This window comes from Diprion similis, chromosome 7, assembly GCF_021155765.1.
Source record: "Diprion similis isolate iyDipSimi1 chromosome 7, iyDipSimi1.1, whole genome shotgun sequence".
Classification (NCBI taxonomy): Eukaryota; Metazoa; Arthropoda; class Insecta; order Hymenoptera; family Diprionidae; genus Diprion; species Diprion similis.
This window is the reverse complement of record NC_060111.1, coordinates 7,170,705-7,190,135: the sequence shown is the minus strand read 5'-3', so window position 1 is coordinate 7,190,135 and position 19,431 is coordinate 7,170,705. Positions and strand designations below refer to the sequence as shown.

The following is a 19,431-nucleotide window of genomic DNA, read 5'->3' as shown; positions in this document are numbered from 1 at the left end:
CAATTTATCTGCAAACATATACACACCTACTTCCAACTTCCTCTCTCGAACTGAGAAATTTCAACAACGTTGAATTACTGACACCGTAATCATCTATTCAGTTCCATGGATAAGTAAACAGCGACACAGTTTCATAGTTTTTGCTTCATCAATTATTTGATGATTAATGAGGCTTCAGATTTTTACGTCAAAAATGAAACGAATCGGAAGCATTATACTTTCCACGAATAGAAATCGGTTGGAAAATTCCTTGACACCAAAAAATAAATAGATAATATTTATTAAAACTTTAAACATAAGATTCAAAATCATTCGTCAGATTTCACATTAGATACTGATTTTCGCATGGACGAGTTGTTTTTTTTTATTTTTTTCTGTTCTCTTTTCTTTCTTGGCATGATTAAATGATTAAAAATAGACCAATTATTTTGATCAACGATGGTTACGTTACCCTTGATATTTGATTACCTATTCTTAAAAATTCTTTGCTTTTTTTCTGTCGCTGATCCGTGTTATCTCACCTCAGGACTGAACGATGAAAAATTTTTCTTCTCTCCAAATGGCGTGTGAGAAATAGCGAAATAGAAGTATCGGTGATGATGTGAGGTAAGCACAACCTTCGGTATGTGCAATTTACTACAGAGGGTGTCAGGTGTGTGTGTGTGTGTGTGTGTGTGTGTGTGTGTTTGTGTGTGTATATTACAAGAGTTCGTTTGTCCGCGTCAAGATGGACAAAGGTAGGGAATAAATCGATGGGTGTACAAAGGTGCGGATAATGGAGCGGAGCGGTGGTCACTCGGCGCCTTTTGAACCGCCTTCTTATCGCCTCTTCGCAACGATACGTCAACGTCGCGCGTCGTCGACGGACCGACGAATCGACCTGACCAGGAGAAACGAGCAGCGAAGAAGAAGAAGAAGAAGAAGAAGAAGAAGAAGAAGAAGAAATATTGGAAAGGAAAGGACGTCACTCGATCCTTTCATCTTCCTCTTCTTTTTCACGCCGGGGAAAGCACCTCTGCAGACGTTCTGCAGGTATGCAGTCCTCTTCTCTTCTCCTCTCATTTCCTCTTCTCTCCTCTCCTCTCTTTCCACCGGACGACGGGATAAAGTATCGTTGAATAACGCATGAGCCTCTCTTTAAGCCGTGAGTTGGCCGCTTGCGTGTCGCCGCAACGAACGTTGCGTTTTTCTGCAACGAATTGCGTGGACCGTACGACGTGCAAAAGCTCCGTTTCCACTCCATCCTGCATCGCTGTTGCTTAGTTCTAGGTATTTACGTCTTCGTCTTTACGTTGGCTTCTGATCCTTATTTAGCAGCGTTGGTAGACCGGTTATCTCCGTTATAATTATTACACGTAACAGATTTCCAGAGGACATATAATAAGGATAAGGTAGGATGAATTCAACCGATGAGTTTTCTCCTGCTTTTCTTAATCTTGGACTGAATTATTTTCCCGAGTCGCATCGGAACGATGAGAGATCGACAAATTCGAAAATTTTTAGTACTCATTTTTTGTATTTTAAAATATATTAAATAAAATCAATTGAAGTATACATTTTTTGAAGATGAATTATTTATTCAAATCATTGTTACTGATTATTTGAATATTTAAGAATTAAAACAATAGTACTATCAATTATCTAAATATTGAATAATTAAACATAGAAATGTTATTAATTATTTGAATATTCAATAGTCAATATTGAATATTTTCAATTCATTCGATATTCAGTAATCGACGGCCAACATATTATTAATTCGTGAGATATTTGATAATTCACAATAGAATGTTCCTAAATAGAAATATGTTTAATAATCATCAGTCGATACATTACTAATGTATATACGCACAACAATATACTATAATTACTAATGTATTGGCTGATGATTATTGAATATATTTCTAATTAGTAACATCCGTCGAGTCGGAAATTTTTTTTTCAGAATTATCCAATTCGTGAATATTCTATGCGTTCAAAATTCTCAGACATTGCAAAAATTTTATATGAATCATATGTTCCCGTGATCAAAGATACTTCGATACAGCGAATCCAGCTCCGTTTTTCTATCCCTCTAAAATTCCACCCCCAAAAGTTTTTTCAGAATTTTCTAAATCGTGCGACGAACGTAAACGTCGACTTTTCGCAAATGGCAGAAATTTTATACAAAACAAATATTCCCGTGATCAAAGATACTTCGATACAGCGAATCCAACTCCGTTTTCCAACCCTCAAAAATTTTTCACCCCCATCACCGAAAATTCTGAGGCGGCGCAGCGATGACGACGTGTACCTGAGCGATCAAAACGCCCTCGCGAAAATCGAGGGGTTGGTTGGTGGTAGTAGCTGCTGTGGCACCGGGTGTGACAAACGGGTTGAGATAAATAGACGTCATTAGCGATTTGGCGCGGGGTGAAAGCGGGGAGGCTGGTCGATGCCAGCCGGCAGCTGAGACGTTAACGTCACCCCTGAGGCTTCTTCGCGGTTTAGGGAAGAGAGATTCGACGACGACGACGATGACGACGAAACCGCGGAGACAACGGCGACCCATTGTTCGGGATTTGCGAAACATTTCAACGGTGCGATGAGCCCCGATAACGGAAGGCGCAACTTTACTTATGAAAGACAACCTCCGCGCCCTTTCTCTACCACAAGCTTTCGCAAGGGTTGCAAAAACAACCCCTACACGCGACTTTGATGCCGAAATTTCCTATCAGATTTATTGTCAGCAAAGTTCGTTGTACATAATATCGCTACATGCACACACATATATGTGTATAATTGTATATATATTAGGGTAGCGCAGAAAAACCGACTATTTTTTTTTTTTTTTTTTTTTTTATGAGTCTCGTGTAACAAAATGTTAGTTTTTCATATTTTAAGAGTCCACTCCAAAGGACAGCTCAAGAAATAAATTTTAAGAGGTCGCTCAAAATTTTTTTAAATGTCAAAAATCGTTAAAAAGTCAAATTAAAAAAATTATATTTTCAATATTTTGTTTGATTTTTAATTCATGTCGTTGTGTATTGTTATCGATTCTTTCTTACTAAATACAAGAAAAAAAATTTATTAAATTTTAATATGAATATTAAAATGTCGCTCGAAAATATCTAAAGAAATGCACCAAAAAATTGAAAGAAAATTATTAGCGACCCTTCAAAATTCAAATTTTGAACTGAAACTTTCGGAAACTTATTATTTTTTTTTTTGTCTATAAAATTATACCGTAACGAAAAAAAAAATTTCAAAAAAAAAATACATTTTTGACCATTTCTGACGTTTTAAAAATGTGGAGCGAACTCTTAAAATTTTTTTTTTTGAACTGTCCTTTGGAGTGGGTTCTTAAAACATCAAAAACTAACATTTTGTCACACGACATTCAAGAAAAAAAAAAAATAGTCGGGTTTTTTGCGCCACCCTAATATATGTATATATATATATATATATATATATACTCTTTCAATCTTACAATCCACCCCTCCCACCCCCTACCCTTTATAATTAATTTCTTTATACCATATACTCTGATATATTATACCGTAAAATCGTTCAACAGATTTTCCCATTTTTTCCACTCACCGAGAAAACATGGGAAATAGGAAAGAAAAAAAAAAACGAAACAAAAACATAACAATTCCCATGGGAAAATCGTCGATTTGAATTCAAATCGTGTTTGTTTCTTTGTTTTCTTTTTATCTTAAATTTTTTTATTTTTTTTCATTTTTTCATTCTATTTCCATATAGCTAAACCTTTTGTAAATAATAAAGGCATTAATCGACGTCAGCACCGGCTGCTGCTGCTGTATTAGATTGAAATATGATCGGTGGAATTTAATTATTTTCGATATATTATACCTATAAGGTATGCGAAGGCACTTCCTATACAGATTTGCTAAACGGAAAACAAGGAGAAATGGAATTCTATATCGACGTTATGTTATCGGCACAATTTATTTTCAAAGATCGATATTGAAATATATTATTGCTATTATACGTATAAGGAGGTATTCCACGCGAATTCGACAAATTATTTTCCCTAACCATTTTTCACTTGGTTTCATAATTTTTTTTTACACGTTTGTTCTAAATAGCATATCGAAATTATTTATCAAATCAGTTATATATCAAATCACAATCCGATATTTTTGACACATTTGAAAAAGTAAAAAATCCGAAATTTGCTCAATTTGGTAAATTTATTGGTAATTATTAATTTTTTCGCATGTATAATCATCCGCTCGGTACCGAATTAGCAAATCTAGATTTTTTTACGTTTTTTTTTTTTTAAAATTAGTCCAACATGTATAAAAAAAAAAAAAAACAGTCTTCACTTCCGGAATTGGCCTAAAATAATCGTCTACGCGTACCTACAACCATAGTAAAAATGAATAATCACCAATAAAATGATTATATTAAGAAAATTTGGGAATTTAATATTTTTGAAACTAATAAAACAAGTACAGAAAAAAAAAAAAAAAAAAAAAAAAAAAAAAACAGTTTCCACTTTAGGATTTGGCCTAAAATTATCGTCTCTGATGGAAGAATTTCAGGGTTTTTTTTTTTTTTAGAAACTTTGCAAAATATCGTTAAGAAAATATCGATTTGAGAGAAAAATTTAATGTAATTCAAGAATGTTAACTACAGTTAGGACAATCGTGACAAAAAAAAGAAAAAAAATACGAACGAAATCGTAAATGGTGATAATAAAAATCACTTGTCGAGTTGGCACGGAATACCTTATATATAGATAAAAGTATAATGCACCCGGTCAATTCGTACGTTCGTTTGCCAATTGCACGAGAAGCGGAACACCAGAGAGAGAGAGAGAGAAAGATAGAGAGATAGAGAGAGAATAACGTGACGATGGCAAATTACTCTTGCTGAAATAAAAATTTCACGCCTGAGATCGTGAAGTTAAGGAATGGAAGAATGAGAAAATCGCGGGGATATTGGCAGACGCCGTGTGATTTCCAGCTCGGCCTTATTCAATACTGCAAAATGTGTCAAGCGTGCCTCTGCAAAATTGCGATATCTGTAAGCACCGTATATTCGCATTTATATAGGTATATATATATATATATGTATATATATTTACATGATTCTGCGATGTTCACGTGAATCCAGAGGCGAACGGTTTATGACAAATTTTCGTCAATAAAAATACGTCAACGCGATTCAGAATCCCCCTCCCCCCCCCCCCCCCCCCCTCATTCATAGAAATTATTGCAGCAATCAAACTCTGTAGTCTTATGAAAAAATAAAACCTCTTATATATAATATGGGGAATTCCATGGGACCCCGACCACCGTCTGACCCTCACCATTTCTGATTTATTTAAAAAAAATATTTCCGGCCATTATCCCAAATTTGAAACAGTATCCCGAATTCTGATTTTTTTTATTCAACTGTTAAATTGTTTTTATAAATACTTAAACAGATTTTGAAAAGGACCTGTTTTAAAATTCACAAAAAATTCTCAGAAACTGGATTATCATAATTCCAGAGATTTCAAGATCATACCTATAATTGACCGATTTTTTTTCTATTTCTTCATATTTCAGCATTTTCAATTTTTTTTTTTTTTTTCTGGTCAGCTAAAACATCGTTTTCAACGATATGAAAATTTCCAAAAAATTCTTAAAACTGCGATTTTTCACTTCACTTTTCATAATGTAATACCTAATGGAAAAAGGGGGGGGGGGGGGGGGGGGGTCAAAAATTTTTTTTTGAAAACGGCGTGATATATTCAACAGGGAAGGGTGTGGCACGACGGTCCCCCAAGCCGGTTGTTACTTTTTACGCCTTTTTGGTCATAAAATTAATCTATTTTTATTCTACCTTGAACGAATTTACCGAAATTTTACCAAAATTGTAAAAAAAAAATTTCTCCGGGGCTCGACGGCCCCCTTCTAAAAAAAAGGTAAAAAAAAAAAAAAAAAAAAAACGTAAAAACGAAAAAATTTCGAAGACAATTTTTTTTTCAAGGTTCCACTTTCCCCAGGATATAGTAAATTGGCCTGGAATAGCCTAATATACTCCGAATTTACGACAATGAGAATAAAAAAAAAAAAGAAAAATTGAAAGAAACTTTTCCGACCCAATTTTTTTTTTTTTGGGAGTGGTCCGTTATGCCCCAGATATCTCGTACTGTCGAAAAAATACAAGAAAATACATAAAATTTACGATGATTTGTCAGAAATCAATGTAAAGAATGAAGAAATTAAATATTTAAGGGGTACGGTTGTGCCCTCCCCTACGTATATAGTTTTTGAGCAGTGAATTTCCTGTAAGCTCTCGCTTATCTTCATTTTCTCTGCACCCGCTTTCAGCGTATATTACATATAAACTTTACCAGAGGCCAGCAGCGAGTTACGAAGAAAATTGAAGTGACTATACCTATAAGTGGCTTATGCCTTTCTTTCTTGCTTTCTTTTCACCCCCATTATCCTCCAGGGTGTGAAGAAAAATAAAACAAATTAAATTCTTCGAGGAGTAGAGAGGGAGGGAGGGAGGGAGGGAGGGGAAAAGGTAAAGGGCGGTCTGCGATTTATATTGGCAAAAGCATAATTCACACCGTTTCGTTGTACTTCCCGTTTCACGTATGTGTGTGTCTGTGTGTGGAGCTGCACCGCACATCATCGGTGTCCGCAAAGGAAACCCCCGCAAGCTCATGCACGGATGTAGTAGGTACATGTACAAAGCGGAAATACGTAGGAACGCACATAAATATATGTATACCTATATATATATATATATATATATATATATGTATAGACATATAGACGCGGGAATAAATCCAGACTTTGTTGTTTATACGCTAGAGAAATGCGATTATTTATCGGTACAGGCAATATAACCTGGCGTGCGTGATCTACAGCGTGACGGTATTGCTGTGAAAGACGAGGAAAAGTAAAAAGGTAAAAAAATGGAGAAACGAAACGGATTTGAATTTGAAAGATATTGTATACTTTTAGAAGAGGGTGGGGCGTGACGACGGGTCCTCTGAAAAATTTGGGAAAAAAAATTATTTTTTTCTTCGTTTTATGCCAAATTATCGTTAATTTTATGTATTTATTTATTTTCAGACCAATGTGAGATATCTGGGGCATATAATGGAACGCCCGAAAAAATTGGGTCGGGAAAGGTTTTTTTTTTTTTTAAATTTTATTTTCATTGTAGGAATTTATAGAGTATCCATTCACTTAGGCTATTTCAGGTGAATTTACCATATCCTGGAGTAAATGGGTAAACTTTTAAGAAACAATTTGCTATCAAAGTGTTTTTTTTTCTTTTTTTAATTTTTTAGAAGGGGTGCCCACAAAAAAATATATATATTTTTTTTTTAACAGTTTCGATGAAGTTTCGGTGAATTTTTTGCACACTGGAACAACAATAAATTAATCTTTGGTGGTAAACAAAAGCCACAAAAAGTAGTAACTGGGGACCACACTCTATGCTAATAAAAAAAAAAAAGAAGGTGTGTAGAAATGAATCCTGGTCATTCTGATATTCGGTTTTCCTAATTTTTTTTCTACACGAATTCGTCGAGTGATCCACGGCTGAGTGAGTATACTTGAATTTTCGAAATGTAACTCTAACCCGAAACTTGACTTTTCGAAACTTTCCTCAATCGTAACTTGAATCTTCAGAATCTAGCATTTCGGGACTTTATAAGCCCTCGGCTTTTCCCGCCATTCGAAACTTTTCTGTTTCTTAAAAGTTTGATTTCTTGACTTAAACTTTCGGCGAAAAAATAATTCTGAATTAGCATCTCGCGGAACTCTTAAAATTCGCAACTTCAATCTCGCCTCGCCACAAACTAGGCAGATTATAATACCGGGCAACCCTTGGCTATTCGGAAAAGCAGCTTTGCCGTTGTTCGCGTTACACCGTTTTAATTGAACTGCATGGAAAATTGATCTTTGATCTTTGATCTTCGGCCTTCCGGTCTTCCGGAAAATGCCTGCGGCAGTACGGAGGTAATTAGTGGTCACAGAGGATAATCGATCGATGTATCGATTACCGCGGCGCGACGTTCGGTTCGTGCAGACTATTTGGAAAGCTTTTCGCACAGGCCGAGGTCTGCAATCGCGTTAAAATTGTACAGTTCGATGGTACCAGGAAGTTTTGCATGTTACTAGGAAAAATTGCATACCTGCAGAAATTCCATGCCTGTTTCGACCTCTGAGATAAGATCAGAAAATTGCAAATTGCAGCCCTCAGCAATACACAGCCGATTGCAGTGATGTATCGATTCGATTGAAGATTATAAAAAAGCTTCTTGCAATCAATAGTTTATTTACCCTGAAAATTTTATACCGTCAAATCAATAAGGTGTAATTAAAATCTTATGTCGATATATTGAAGTGACGTGAGCCGGCTATTATATAACGCTTCACATTCTCGTGATCAAGTCTAATTTATTTTTCGACATTCTATAATTTTGTTACCGGCGATAATATGCGACTCAATGACTTGTCCGTGTCATGGTTCACTGGATAGAGTGAATGCGGAAATTGGGGTTCGTTTGTTATATCCTGAACAAGGTTGAAAAAGAAAGGAAGAAAGAAACAAAACGAGAGGAAAAAAAAACGAAACGAAACAAATCGCGTTGTTCATTAACGGTCAAATTACTATCAAACTCGCGATAGTTGATGTGTGTAACTTGGAGCTAATGTCCATTAAGTGAGATAAATTTAATTTGTTTTATACAGTTGTCCCAGAAAGATAATAAAAGATGAAGAAAATATCTGAGAGAGAAAAAAGTTGGACATTTTTTTTTTTTTTTTTTTTCAAATCAAACTGGGAAAAACGTGCTCGTTTATTGATAATAAGTTATTGAAAAGAAAAAACCAAACATGTGTTTGTCGGTAAAAAATTGATAATTCATTTATTTCCGGTAGAACCGGAAGTTCAAATTAAACGAGACATGAAAATTTCTCATGCCCATAGTTTCGTTTTAAAATCCTGTAGGTTTTAGACATTTTTCTAAAAAAAAAAAAAAAAAAAAAAAAAAAAAACAAATTTTTCATCTACATCAATGCAATTAGAGACATGAATAATAGAACGTTCCGCGATTTCGTATCGCCCTTCAACAATTGAATATCAATTTTCCACCGTCGTGGATCTCGCAATAGTGTTCATTGCTAATTAGCCCCGTTTACACTCTGTGTCAAAGTTGCCCAATTAGAGATGAATTGGCCGCATATATTGCTTCTCGATCGAAGCAGTGCATTAACTGCGACACGTTCCCTTAACGCAGGGAAAAATTTTGGAAAAATCGAAAAATTTCACCGAGAAACAAAGCATGATTAGTAAAATTATGTATAGGGAGGAAAGTTGCTCCGATTATCATTAATAATCGCTATCTCAATTCCTTCGTTAATAAATGAAAATATTTTTTTTTTTTTAACAAAGTATAGAATAATATTACAATTCATGACCTGTCAATTCTCATGTTAATTTATTAATTCAAATGCCAAATAAGATATCTGTTTCGAACGGTTTGCAGTATGAGTATATGTATATATGTATACGAAATTTTTAACAATTAATTAAAATTGGACATCATTTTACACGCAACGTTGCCAAATTTGGAAGACGGTTTTTTTTTTTCTCTCTCTTTTGAAATTGCAATCAATTTTTTTACCAGCCAAATAATAAGAATTCAAACTTTCCTCTCCGTTTCTGCGGCTAAGTGATAAAAATAACTTCCGAGTTTCGGGACTTAATTATTTTTCGTTAATCACCACCAGGCGACCGGTTGAACACAGTGATTTACTCCTCACCGCGGAAGCAGTCGGCTCGAGTTGGGGTGATTTCAAAAAAAGCGTGACAACTGACAATGAACCTCTCTCTCTCTCTCTCTCTCTCTCTCTCTGTCTTCGTCTCTCATGCGGTTTGCTCGGGACGATCGATTTTAAGAAAATACGGGGTGGAAATCCGTACACCCTATAATTATTAACACTCGCCACAAACATTTACCTGGAGGACCGAGTGAAATGGGGATGAAAATTGAAAATATAAAAATAGGATAATTGTACAGAAATTATTTTTCCACTGTAGTTTCTGTGTTAAGTCTTGGAGGTGAAAAAAAGCTGCTTTCGACATTCTAGAGATGAAAGATCTTCGCTCAAAGGGTCTGGCATTGATAATAATTTTGTTTTGAATTGTTCTGAAATTTGGTACACTATTTTTATAAACAATTTTCAAGGTAGCAACGTCGGGGTTTATTTATTTATTTATTTATTTTTTTCCCTTTTGTTATTTATTTTACAATAAGAAACGGACGATTTTTAACCCGAAAATCGTTTCTTTCACTACCGAGTGTTACCAATATTTGAAAAATAAAAATATAAGAAAAAACTCAACGCTGCAACCTAGAGAAACTCATTAACTAATGAAAAAAACATTGCTTCTTTCATTTCAGATAGTCCAGTGTTGAGTTATTATGCGGTGCGCCGCAAAATAACTTTTCTTCAAAGTGCACCTGCGAAGGTTTGCTATATCATTGGCTTAATTCTTAATATTTTTCAATGAAAAATTTTCCACAATATTCTTCAGATGTTACTTTATCATGTAATAATTAGGTAAATAAACTTGCATTAACCGTATTGTCTAAATAAGATTCTCAAAAAATGGCTTTTTTTTTTCAATTCCAAAACCCTACCCCCACCTCCAATTACAACGACGAATATGAGAATTTTTTTTTTTTTCTTGTTTTACGAAATAGTCAAGCAATAAGTATTTGTCAAATTATTATCTTTCAACTGTTCAAAAATAGAGAAGACCGAAATTATCAACAAAAGTTTGGATATCGATGCGACGTATTTAAAAACCACTCAGATTCAGTTCGATGTCACTCTTCGACGACTCAATATTTTATCAAAAATACTATTTTTTACGAGGTGATTAAAAAAGGTTTTAATTTTTTCAAAAGTCAATTCAATATTGTTATTTTTTTCATTACCTTTTTGTTCTTTCATCATAATCATTATCTTTGAAATATTGTAAAATTAAAATCGTTGCAGTGAATTTGTATGAAATAATCTCTTCAATAAAATGATCCCATCGCAGAGTGAAAACAAAGGAATCAATCAGATTTAAAAAAAAAAAAAAAATTTAGAAACAATTCGAAACGAATTAGTATCGATATCTAAGCATTTAACTGTAATTCCGCTAATTTCTATTTTTCGTATTTTTCAATAAAATCTTCGTCACCTGCGAATATTATAATAATTATCAGACAAATTATCCCCGACTTAATTACGATTAAATATCTTAATAAAATCAATACAAAATCGTATAAATTTCTAGGCGGGCAAAAACCCCGTCGAGAAAAAACGTTGACATTCGATTTCTCCTTTTACTATTTTTTAACGTTTTTCTTTTTTCTCGATATATACATACTTCTTGTGGGAAATAAAATAGGAGATCCGTGTCGATTCCGAAACGGGGATCAGAACTCGGCCGAAAGTTTAGTTGTTCGTTTTTCATCTCGATCGCGGTGTGATCGACGAGCCGGGAATATTTCAAGCCTCGAGCACGTTCTCAATATCTTGAAGGTGATACGTTATATATAGGCCAAACCCTCCCCCATCTTATTCCAAACACTCACCGTTGAACTCTGAATTTTTAAAATCCACCCCGCAAAAAACGAAACTTTACAACCTCTCGGTGTGCGCCGCGTCCATATACTCGGTATCAAATTTGAAAAGTGGTTTCCTCTCCCTTCACATCGCCGGAATCGCCCCGATTTAATATATATATATATATGGGGTATTCCACGCCAACTCGATGAGTGTTGAACATCGACCATCTCAAAATCGTTTCAGATTTTTTCCTAACATTCTATTCGGTAAAAAACGAGACCTAAATTTTTTTCATATTTTTTTTTTTTTTAATAAACTGTTTATTTTTTATAAACATTTAAAGTCGGTTGCGAACGGCAATTTTTTAAAATCTGAAAAAATTATCAAAAATCCACTGAATGACACAAAACACCCCTCGTTAAGGATAATGTGGGCCGAATTTTTTTCTCTATTTCTGTTTTTATCACCTAATTCGGAATTAAAAGATTTTTAAACCCAAAATTAACAGAGGATCGAATCGTAAGCGTCACATAAGGGTCAATTGACTTGTAGATGTTCGGTTTCACCAATTCGGTTTACAATCATTAATATATAATTTTGGGTTTAAAAATTTTTAAGAATTTCAGCCCAATTTTTCCTTAACGGCGGGTTTTTCTTGTCCATCACTGGATTTGTGAGAAGTTTTTGCAGAATTTAAAAAATAGGCATTCGCAATCGACTTCAAATAATTACAAAAAATAAACAGTTTGATAAAAAAAATTTGGAAAAATAAATTCAAGTAGCACTTTCTACCGAGTAGAATTTTAGAAAAAAATATGAAATGATTTTTAGATGGTCGGGGTTTAACGCCGCTCGAGTTGGCGTGGAATACCCCATATATATATATATATATGTATGTGTGCGTGTGTAACGCAGCATGGGGAAAACGACTTCATTATGATGATCAGGTATCGAGGAGCGTCTGCCGATGAAAAGAGGTGGAGACGATCCTCGTTAAAATTCTATACGCGAAATAGTTCATGACCCCATAAATCAATGAGCTTTTCTATCCGCACAGAAGAAGGTTCGTTCGTATTTTTTCTTCTTCTATTTTTACCCCATCGTTCTTTGGGTTCTTGCGGAATAATTGTCTTAAACTTTTTTCCCGAGTTGCACAATTTTTGGGACGAGTTTAACGAATTAACAAACCGCCGCATATTTGAAATCTACAAACTTGAAGATACGTTTTCTAATTTTTTTTTTTTTTTTTTTTTTTTTTGTTTTTTCTTTACAACAGTCTATACGAGTTGAAATTCACTAATATCACGGTGAATGAATGAATGAAAAGTATGCGTTAAAAATAAAAAAAATGGTTTTCACGATCGAAGGTGAAGTCGGTGTTTCAAGAGTGGTAAGAAGAGAAGAAAAAGAAAAATAGGCGGAGAAGAAGGACTGCGTCAAGACGGAGAAAAACTTTTCCCCCGTTCCGACTGCCACGTCTCATCGTCAGACGTCGCCGTCGGATGATCCGGTCGGTGAGTCAAGACTGAGGATTATCAGTGTCCTTCCCTGGATTCCGAGCAGCCGGATCTTGTGCTCTCGTGTAAATACGAACTTCCTGGTACATACAAACTGCAAGGATTTGAACAATTTTCGACTGCAAGGATGTACCGCTGCAGGTATCCGAAAATTACGAACTTGGTGGGTACAATCCAATCGTTGACAATTCACGAATGAGATAAAACGTACAGCGACGGAAACTCGAACGGTATTATAAAGTTCGTTGACCAAAGATCAACACTGTTTAGTAGATTAGCAGCCAGATAAATTCGGAGATAAATAATTATCGAGTGGAGAAATGAATCAATTTTTTTTCGTTCAATCCTAGAAGAAAAATTTCACGAGCATTTTTTTTTATTTTATTTTATTTTTTTTTTTTGCAGGGATTCGTTAGATTTGAAAGAAAATGAAGTATTTTTTTTTCTTTAGATTCAACAGACGTACAGAGTCTCTTACGGAATAAATATTTTTTTTGGTTATATATTGTGTATAGTTAGTCGATTGCTGTCGTGAAACAGTATAATTGATTTATTTATATTAATTGAGATAGAGGAAACAAAGTGTTTATATCAAATTGAATGAGATAATTTTCAACTGTATAATAATGGAAAGATCTGTTTGATCGAAAAAAAAAAAAAAAAAAGAAATTCTAATTACGTTTGAATTGATTAAACCTTACTCCAAAAATACTGGAATTGTGGGGAAAAAAAACACACACAATTAAGATTATAAAAAAAAAAATTATCGGTCTTTGGTGAAACAGCTTCTTTGTATAATATAAGGATTACAATTCGACAATTAGATTTTGATTATAAACTTGTTTGTTTGATCCAAATCTTATCTTTGTCACGTTTCATTCTATTGAAACAACAACACACACGTAACGATTTCAATTTTTATTCATATTTCTTACAACTTTTCTCAATATTTTAGTTTTTGAAAACGCGTAACTGAAAATAAAAAAAAAAAAAAAAAAAAAAAAAAAAGAAAAAGAAAATTGAACTAGAACTAAAACCTCCGATAGACGACATGACTTTGAATCCCTAAAAAAAATTGGATCCACCGTTTTTGTCGACAATAAAGTAATTGATTAGGTAAACGTTACGTGACCCGAATATATATATATAGAGAGAGAGAGAGATGAGGAGTATATTCGGATCGATTTAATTACACTCATCACGGACAGTAATACCTGTGTAATATATGCGTAATACGTACTCCGGGTAATTAGCAGTTTCGTAATCCCCACGGTTGAAAAGTCGCAGAGAGAGAGAGAGAGATGTGAGGAAATGAAAAAATGATATAAAGAAGAAAAAAGAAACGTTGAAAAGACAAAAAGTGAGACAGTGTGACTCGAGCAGTTAAAAAAGTTTCGGCTTAATCTCACGGTTGGCTCGGAGCGAGCGAGTTACACGTCCAGACGGGGTCACTGAACCCGAGGAAACCTCCGGCACCTTGAATTTTGATCACCAGAATCTCGAGCACCTGTATATAACCAGGTTAGTCCCGCAAAAACGAGCCATGCGGACGGCCGGCGGCTGCGAAGAGTAAATTTAATCGAGTAGCGAACGAGACTCGAGATGAAAAGACGAAGAAAGATGAACAGAAAAGCGGAGTCTGTGTGCCCGGACAATTCCCGGGGTAGAGAATGCGAAAAAAAATATTAGAAACGTATATCGCGGGCAAAATAGGGTGAACTTGAAATTTTATTAGCAATTTTGTTTTTCAAATTGTCAAAAATGACTTCTATAAACATTATTCAGTATTATTATTATTTTGAAGTTTTGAAATAAAAATTCTCGAACTCTGCATCCAATAATCATGTGAAATGTCAATTTTTTTAACTTAATTAAATGATTTAAGAAGAAAATTTGATTTTATCGAATTTATTTTATTTTCAGATAATATTAAAAAATTGAGGAGGTTTTACTCCCAGTCATTTTTTGGTTTTCGTCTTTAAACAGGTCAAAAATAAAACGTTCGTTCGAAGTTCCCTCGTGAAAAAAAAGTGTCGACACGTCAAAATCCTTGCGAGGAATTTGATAATGAAAACAAATTCTACGATGAACGGTATTGTTCAAAATTAAAAAGTGTTTATAGGCGCCTGTTTGCACGTACATACATAAGAGAAGCGTTCTTCACCATATTTATTACAATGTGAAATCGTAAAGATCAGAAGGGAAAGACGGTGAAAAAGATCGAGAATATTTCTCTCACATTTCACGCCATCTGAAACACTTTTTAGGATATAAGGTTTGACACGTGGTGCATGTTGTGTGATAAAATAATCGACAAAAGTCAACTCTATGATTTATAATATACATCGATCAATTTTCCCCCGTCAATAATAATAATTCGATCTAAAAGTAAAGAATAATAAAGATTCGTCATTGATGGTTTATTCGCCGGACAAGAAGGTGATTCGAGAAAAGATGTAAAAACTTGTGATCCGACTCCTTCGTGATTTGCGATGAAAATATTCTCTGACATTGCAGTTTACATAAGTTGGAATTGGAATAAAAAGTTCTGCAGGCCAATTCTGGCTGTGAATCGGGGGGTGAAAAACGCCCCAATCCTGTAAATTCTATCTCTCGGGTAAATCATATCGTTAAGGGTTCTACAGGATCTCATTTTCTTCGTTTTTTAATAAAGAATCAGGTAGGTGAAAGAACCTTTTTCCGTAAGTTCCAAAAAAGTGGTAAAAAAATTTGATGTGTCTCGAGCTGAAAACGTGAGCTCTTCTCTCGTGGCGGAAAATTTAACGATGTATTGACTATACATTCTGAATCAAACGTGAGTCTCGTCGACGATATAAAAAAAAATCAACCGCACAATAAGGATGATCAGAAAATTACATTTGAATAATAATAATGCCCAAACGTTGTCAGGAAATTGTTTAAACAAGAACTTGTTCAACAGATTTTCAAGGAATATTTTTCTTCTGTCACGTGAAATGAATTCGTTGATTTTTTTTTTTTAATACACGTGAATTTTTTACAGAATTTTCTCAAATTTTTTAAATTTTCGTTTTCGATAATTTGTATAATTCTGTATTCACAAAAACTATTCGTTCAGTGTCCCGGAAACTTTTCAATTTAAATGTACAACGTTGGAACGAAAACGTATTCAAAAATTCACAATTTTTTCCTCCAAAATTTTTCAAAATTTCAGATTTTCGAAAACGGTAATATCAAAAATATAACAAATATCTTAAAAAATTCATGTGTATTCAGAAAAGTAAAAAAATTCGTTTCACATATTAAAAGAAAGGAAAAAGAAAAACATTCCCTGAAACTTTGTTAAACAATTCATTGATAACTTTTGGGTATTATTATTGTTATTATTGTTATTATTAAAATTAAATTTTCTCATCGTGTTTATTGCGATTGATTTTTTTCAGATTATCATCTTATCATAAAGCATTCAATATTTTCGACGAGACTTACACTTTTGGTTGAGAATGTACATATAACTAATACACCCTTAAATTCGCTCGGGCTGTTTTTTCACCCCCTCTGTTATCCGTTCTAGGGTTAAAAATCGCGCATTCACCCTGCGTTCGTAATCGCGAATGTTTTCAATTGGATGGAGCGGTGTTTGTATATGTATATATATTATGGTGGCGCAAAACAATCGACTGTTTTTTTTTTTTTTTTACTTCCGTGTGACAAAATGTTAGTTTTTGATGTTTTAAAAGCCTACTCCAAAGGACAGCTCAAAAAAAAATTTTAAGAGGTCGCTCCAAATTTTTAAAAATGTCAAAAATCGTCAAAAAATTGAATTGAAAGAATTATATTTTCAGTATTTTGTTTGAATTTTAATTCATGTCGTGGTGTATTGTTATCGATTCTTTCTTACTAAATAGAAGAAAAAAAATTCATGAAACTTCAATAGGAATATTAAAAGATCGCTCGAAAATATCTAAAGAAATGCACGAAAAAATTGAAAAAAAAATTATGAGCGTCCTTTCAAAATTCAAATTTTGAACTGAAACTTTCGGAAACTTATTTTTTTGTCTATAAAATTATACCGTAACGAGAAAAAAAATTCAAACAAGAAAAAAGAACGATTTTCGACGATTTCTGACGTTTAAAAAAATCTGGAGCGACCTCTTAATTTTTTTTTCTTGAACTGTCCTTTGAAGTGGGCTCTTAAAACGTCAAAAACTAACATTTTGTCACACGAGACTCGAAAAAAAAAAAATAGTCGGTTTTTTTGCGCCACCCTAATATATATATATATAGATATATATGTGTTTGTGTGTGTCACGTATATAAGAATGTTGTGTTTGTTTTAGGTGCACGGATGTGCACACAGTAGAGTGCGATATTGCGATATGAATCACGGGAAAATAAGTAGACGCAGTCACCAGATGGTGCAAGCTCTCTAATAAGCCTCGGTGAATTGAGGGAGTTTTCACCCTTCGAAGTGGAAAAGCCTCCACCCCTTCTCCTCTTCCTTACGCTTTCCATCGCCATTGCCATTGCCATTGCCATTTCCATTTCCATTTCCATTTCCATTCCCATTTCCCAGTTTATTTTGGAGTCGGTGCAGGTTCAACTTGCGAGCGTTCCCAACTTCTATTAGTAAATTTGTACCGCTATCCACGCAGCCATTCAAACTTCGCGGGCTAATTAGCTGTGAGAATGGGAGAATCGTTTCGCTGCTGCACGAACCTCGTGTGCTGCACCAGGGTACCAATTACTCCTATATGAGTACAATGCTCGACGCTGGCTGGGGTATTTGCTAGACTCGGTATAAGAAAACAAAAACGCAAACAAGCGTGCAGAGAAAATGAATGAAAGAAAGAAAGAAAGAAAAAAAAAAAAAAAAAAAAAAAAAAACAGAACGAAATAATCTGAAAACACTGCAAAGAGCAAAGTTTTTCCCTTCGCTCAATTATTATTATTAGCGAGTGCGAATTCAGACCGCTCGCATATCTTTTGAATGTTCGTTGAAAAAAAAAAAAAAAAAAAAGAACATTTGACTGTAATTTGCAGAGTTGAGATATAACTTCGGGTTTCCGAAGCGATACGTTTACGCGAAAAATCTTACCGCAAAAAGCCTGGATATTTAATATTTCGACGAAATTTAGATGTGATATTGAGAAAATTTATCGTCTCGTAAATATTTTTCTCTTTTTTTTTTTTTTTTTGTAGACGTCTAAAATGTGTTATCCTGATTTCTATACTATGGTATAAATTCGTGTTAAATTTCTTTTGCAAGTAAATTCACGCAACGTTTGAGAATAAACAAATTCGGTGAATTTTCGGCCGATGCTGCTTTTAGTTCTGTATCATAAATGTTTTATCTCTCGTCACCGAAGTGAGTCGCCCACATATGTGAAATGGTATGGAAGAAATATTGCGCCGTTCTGTACACCTTGTGATTCTGTAGTCATGCGCAAATCGAGAGGATCGAGAGAATGAGCGAGGAGACGTTAAGTCGAGATCGATACATATGTATACGTATTGTATATGTATATGTATACTAGGGTGGCGCAAAAAACCCGATTATTTTTTTTTTTTTCGAGTCTCGTGTGACAAGATGTTAGTTTTTGATGTTTCGAGAGCCCACTCCAAAGGACAGTTCAAAGAAAAATTTTCAAGAAGTCGCTCCGCATTTTTTAAAACGTCAGAAATCTTCAAAAATCGATTTTTTTTTTCTCTCGTTACGGTATAATTTTATAAACAAAAAAAAAAAAAAAAAACAAGTTTCCGTAAGTTTCAGTTAAAAATTTGAATTTTGAAAGGTCGCTCATAATTTTTTTTTCAATTTTTTGGTACATTTCTTTAGATATTTTCAAGCGACATTTTAATATTCGGATTAAAATTTCATAAATTTTTTTTCTCTAGTTTAGTAAGAAAGAATCGATAACAATAAACCACGACGTGAATTAAAAATCAAACAAAATACTGAAAATACAATTTTTTTAATTCAATTTTTTGACGATTTTTTACATTTAAAAAAATTTGGAGCGACCTCTTGAAATTTTTTTCTTGAGCTGTCCTTTGCAGTGGGCTTTTAGACATCGAAAACTAATATTTTGTCACACGAGACTCAATAAAAAAAAAAATAGTCGTTTTTTTTACGCCACCCTGATGTACACATACATACATGTACCTGTAATATCTGAACACAAATGTATATATATATATATATTTTTCATAAATTGAAAATAAATTTCAACCCCGAGTCGCGAGTATAGTAATAAAAAGTAGGTAGAAGAATGAGAAAAAAGAAGAGAAGAAAGTAGAAATAAAGCCGAACGAATCGATATTGTCGATTTATAAACAACGCA

At 34.0% G+C, this 19,431-nt stretch overlaps 1 long non-coding RNA gene across 1 annotated transcript in view; it reads right to left on the bottom strand.

Annotated features, from left to right (window-relative positions):
• LOC124408052 overlaps positions 1-19,431 on the bottom strand; it is a 67,998-nt gene that overhangs the window by 21,381 nt on the left and 27,186 nt on the right. The gene's annotated exons all lie outside the window — the stretch shown is intronic.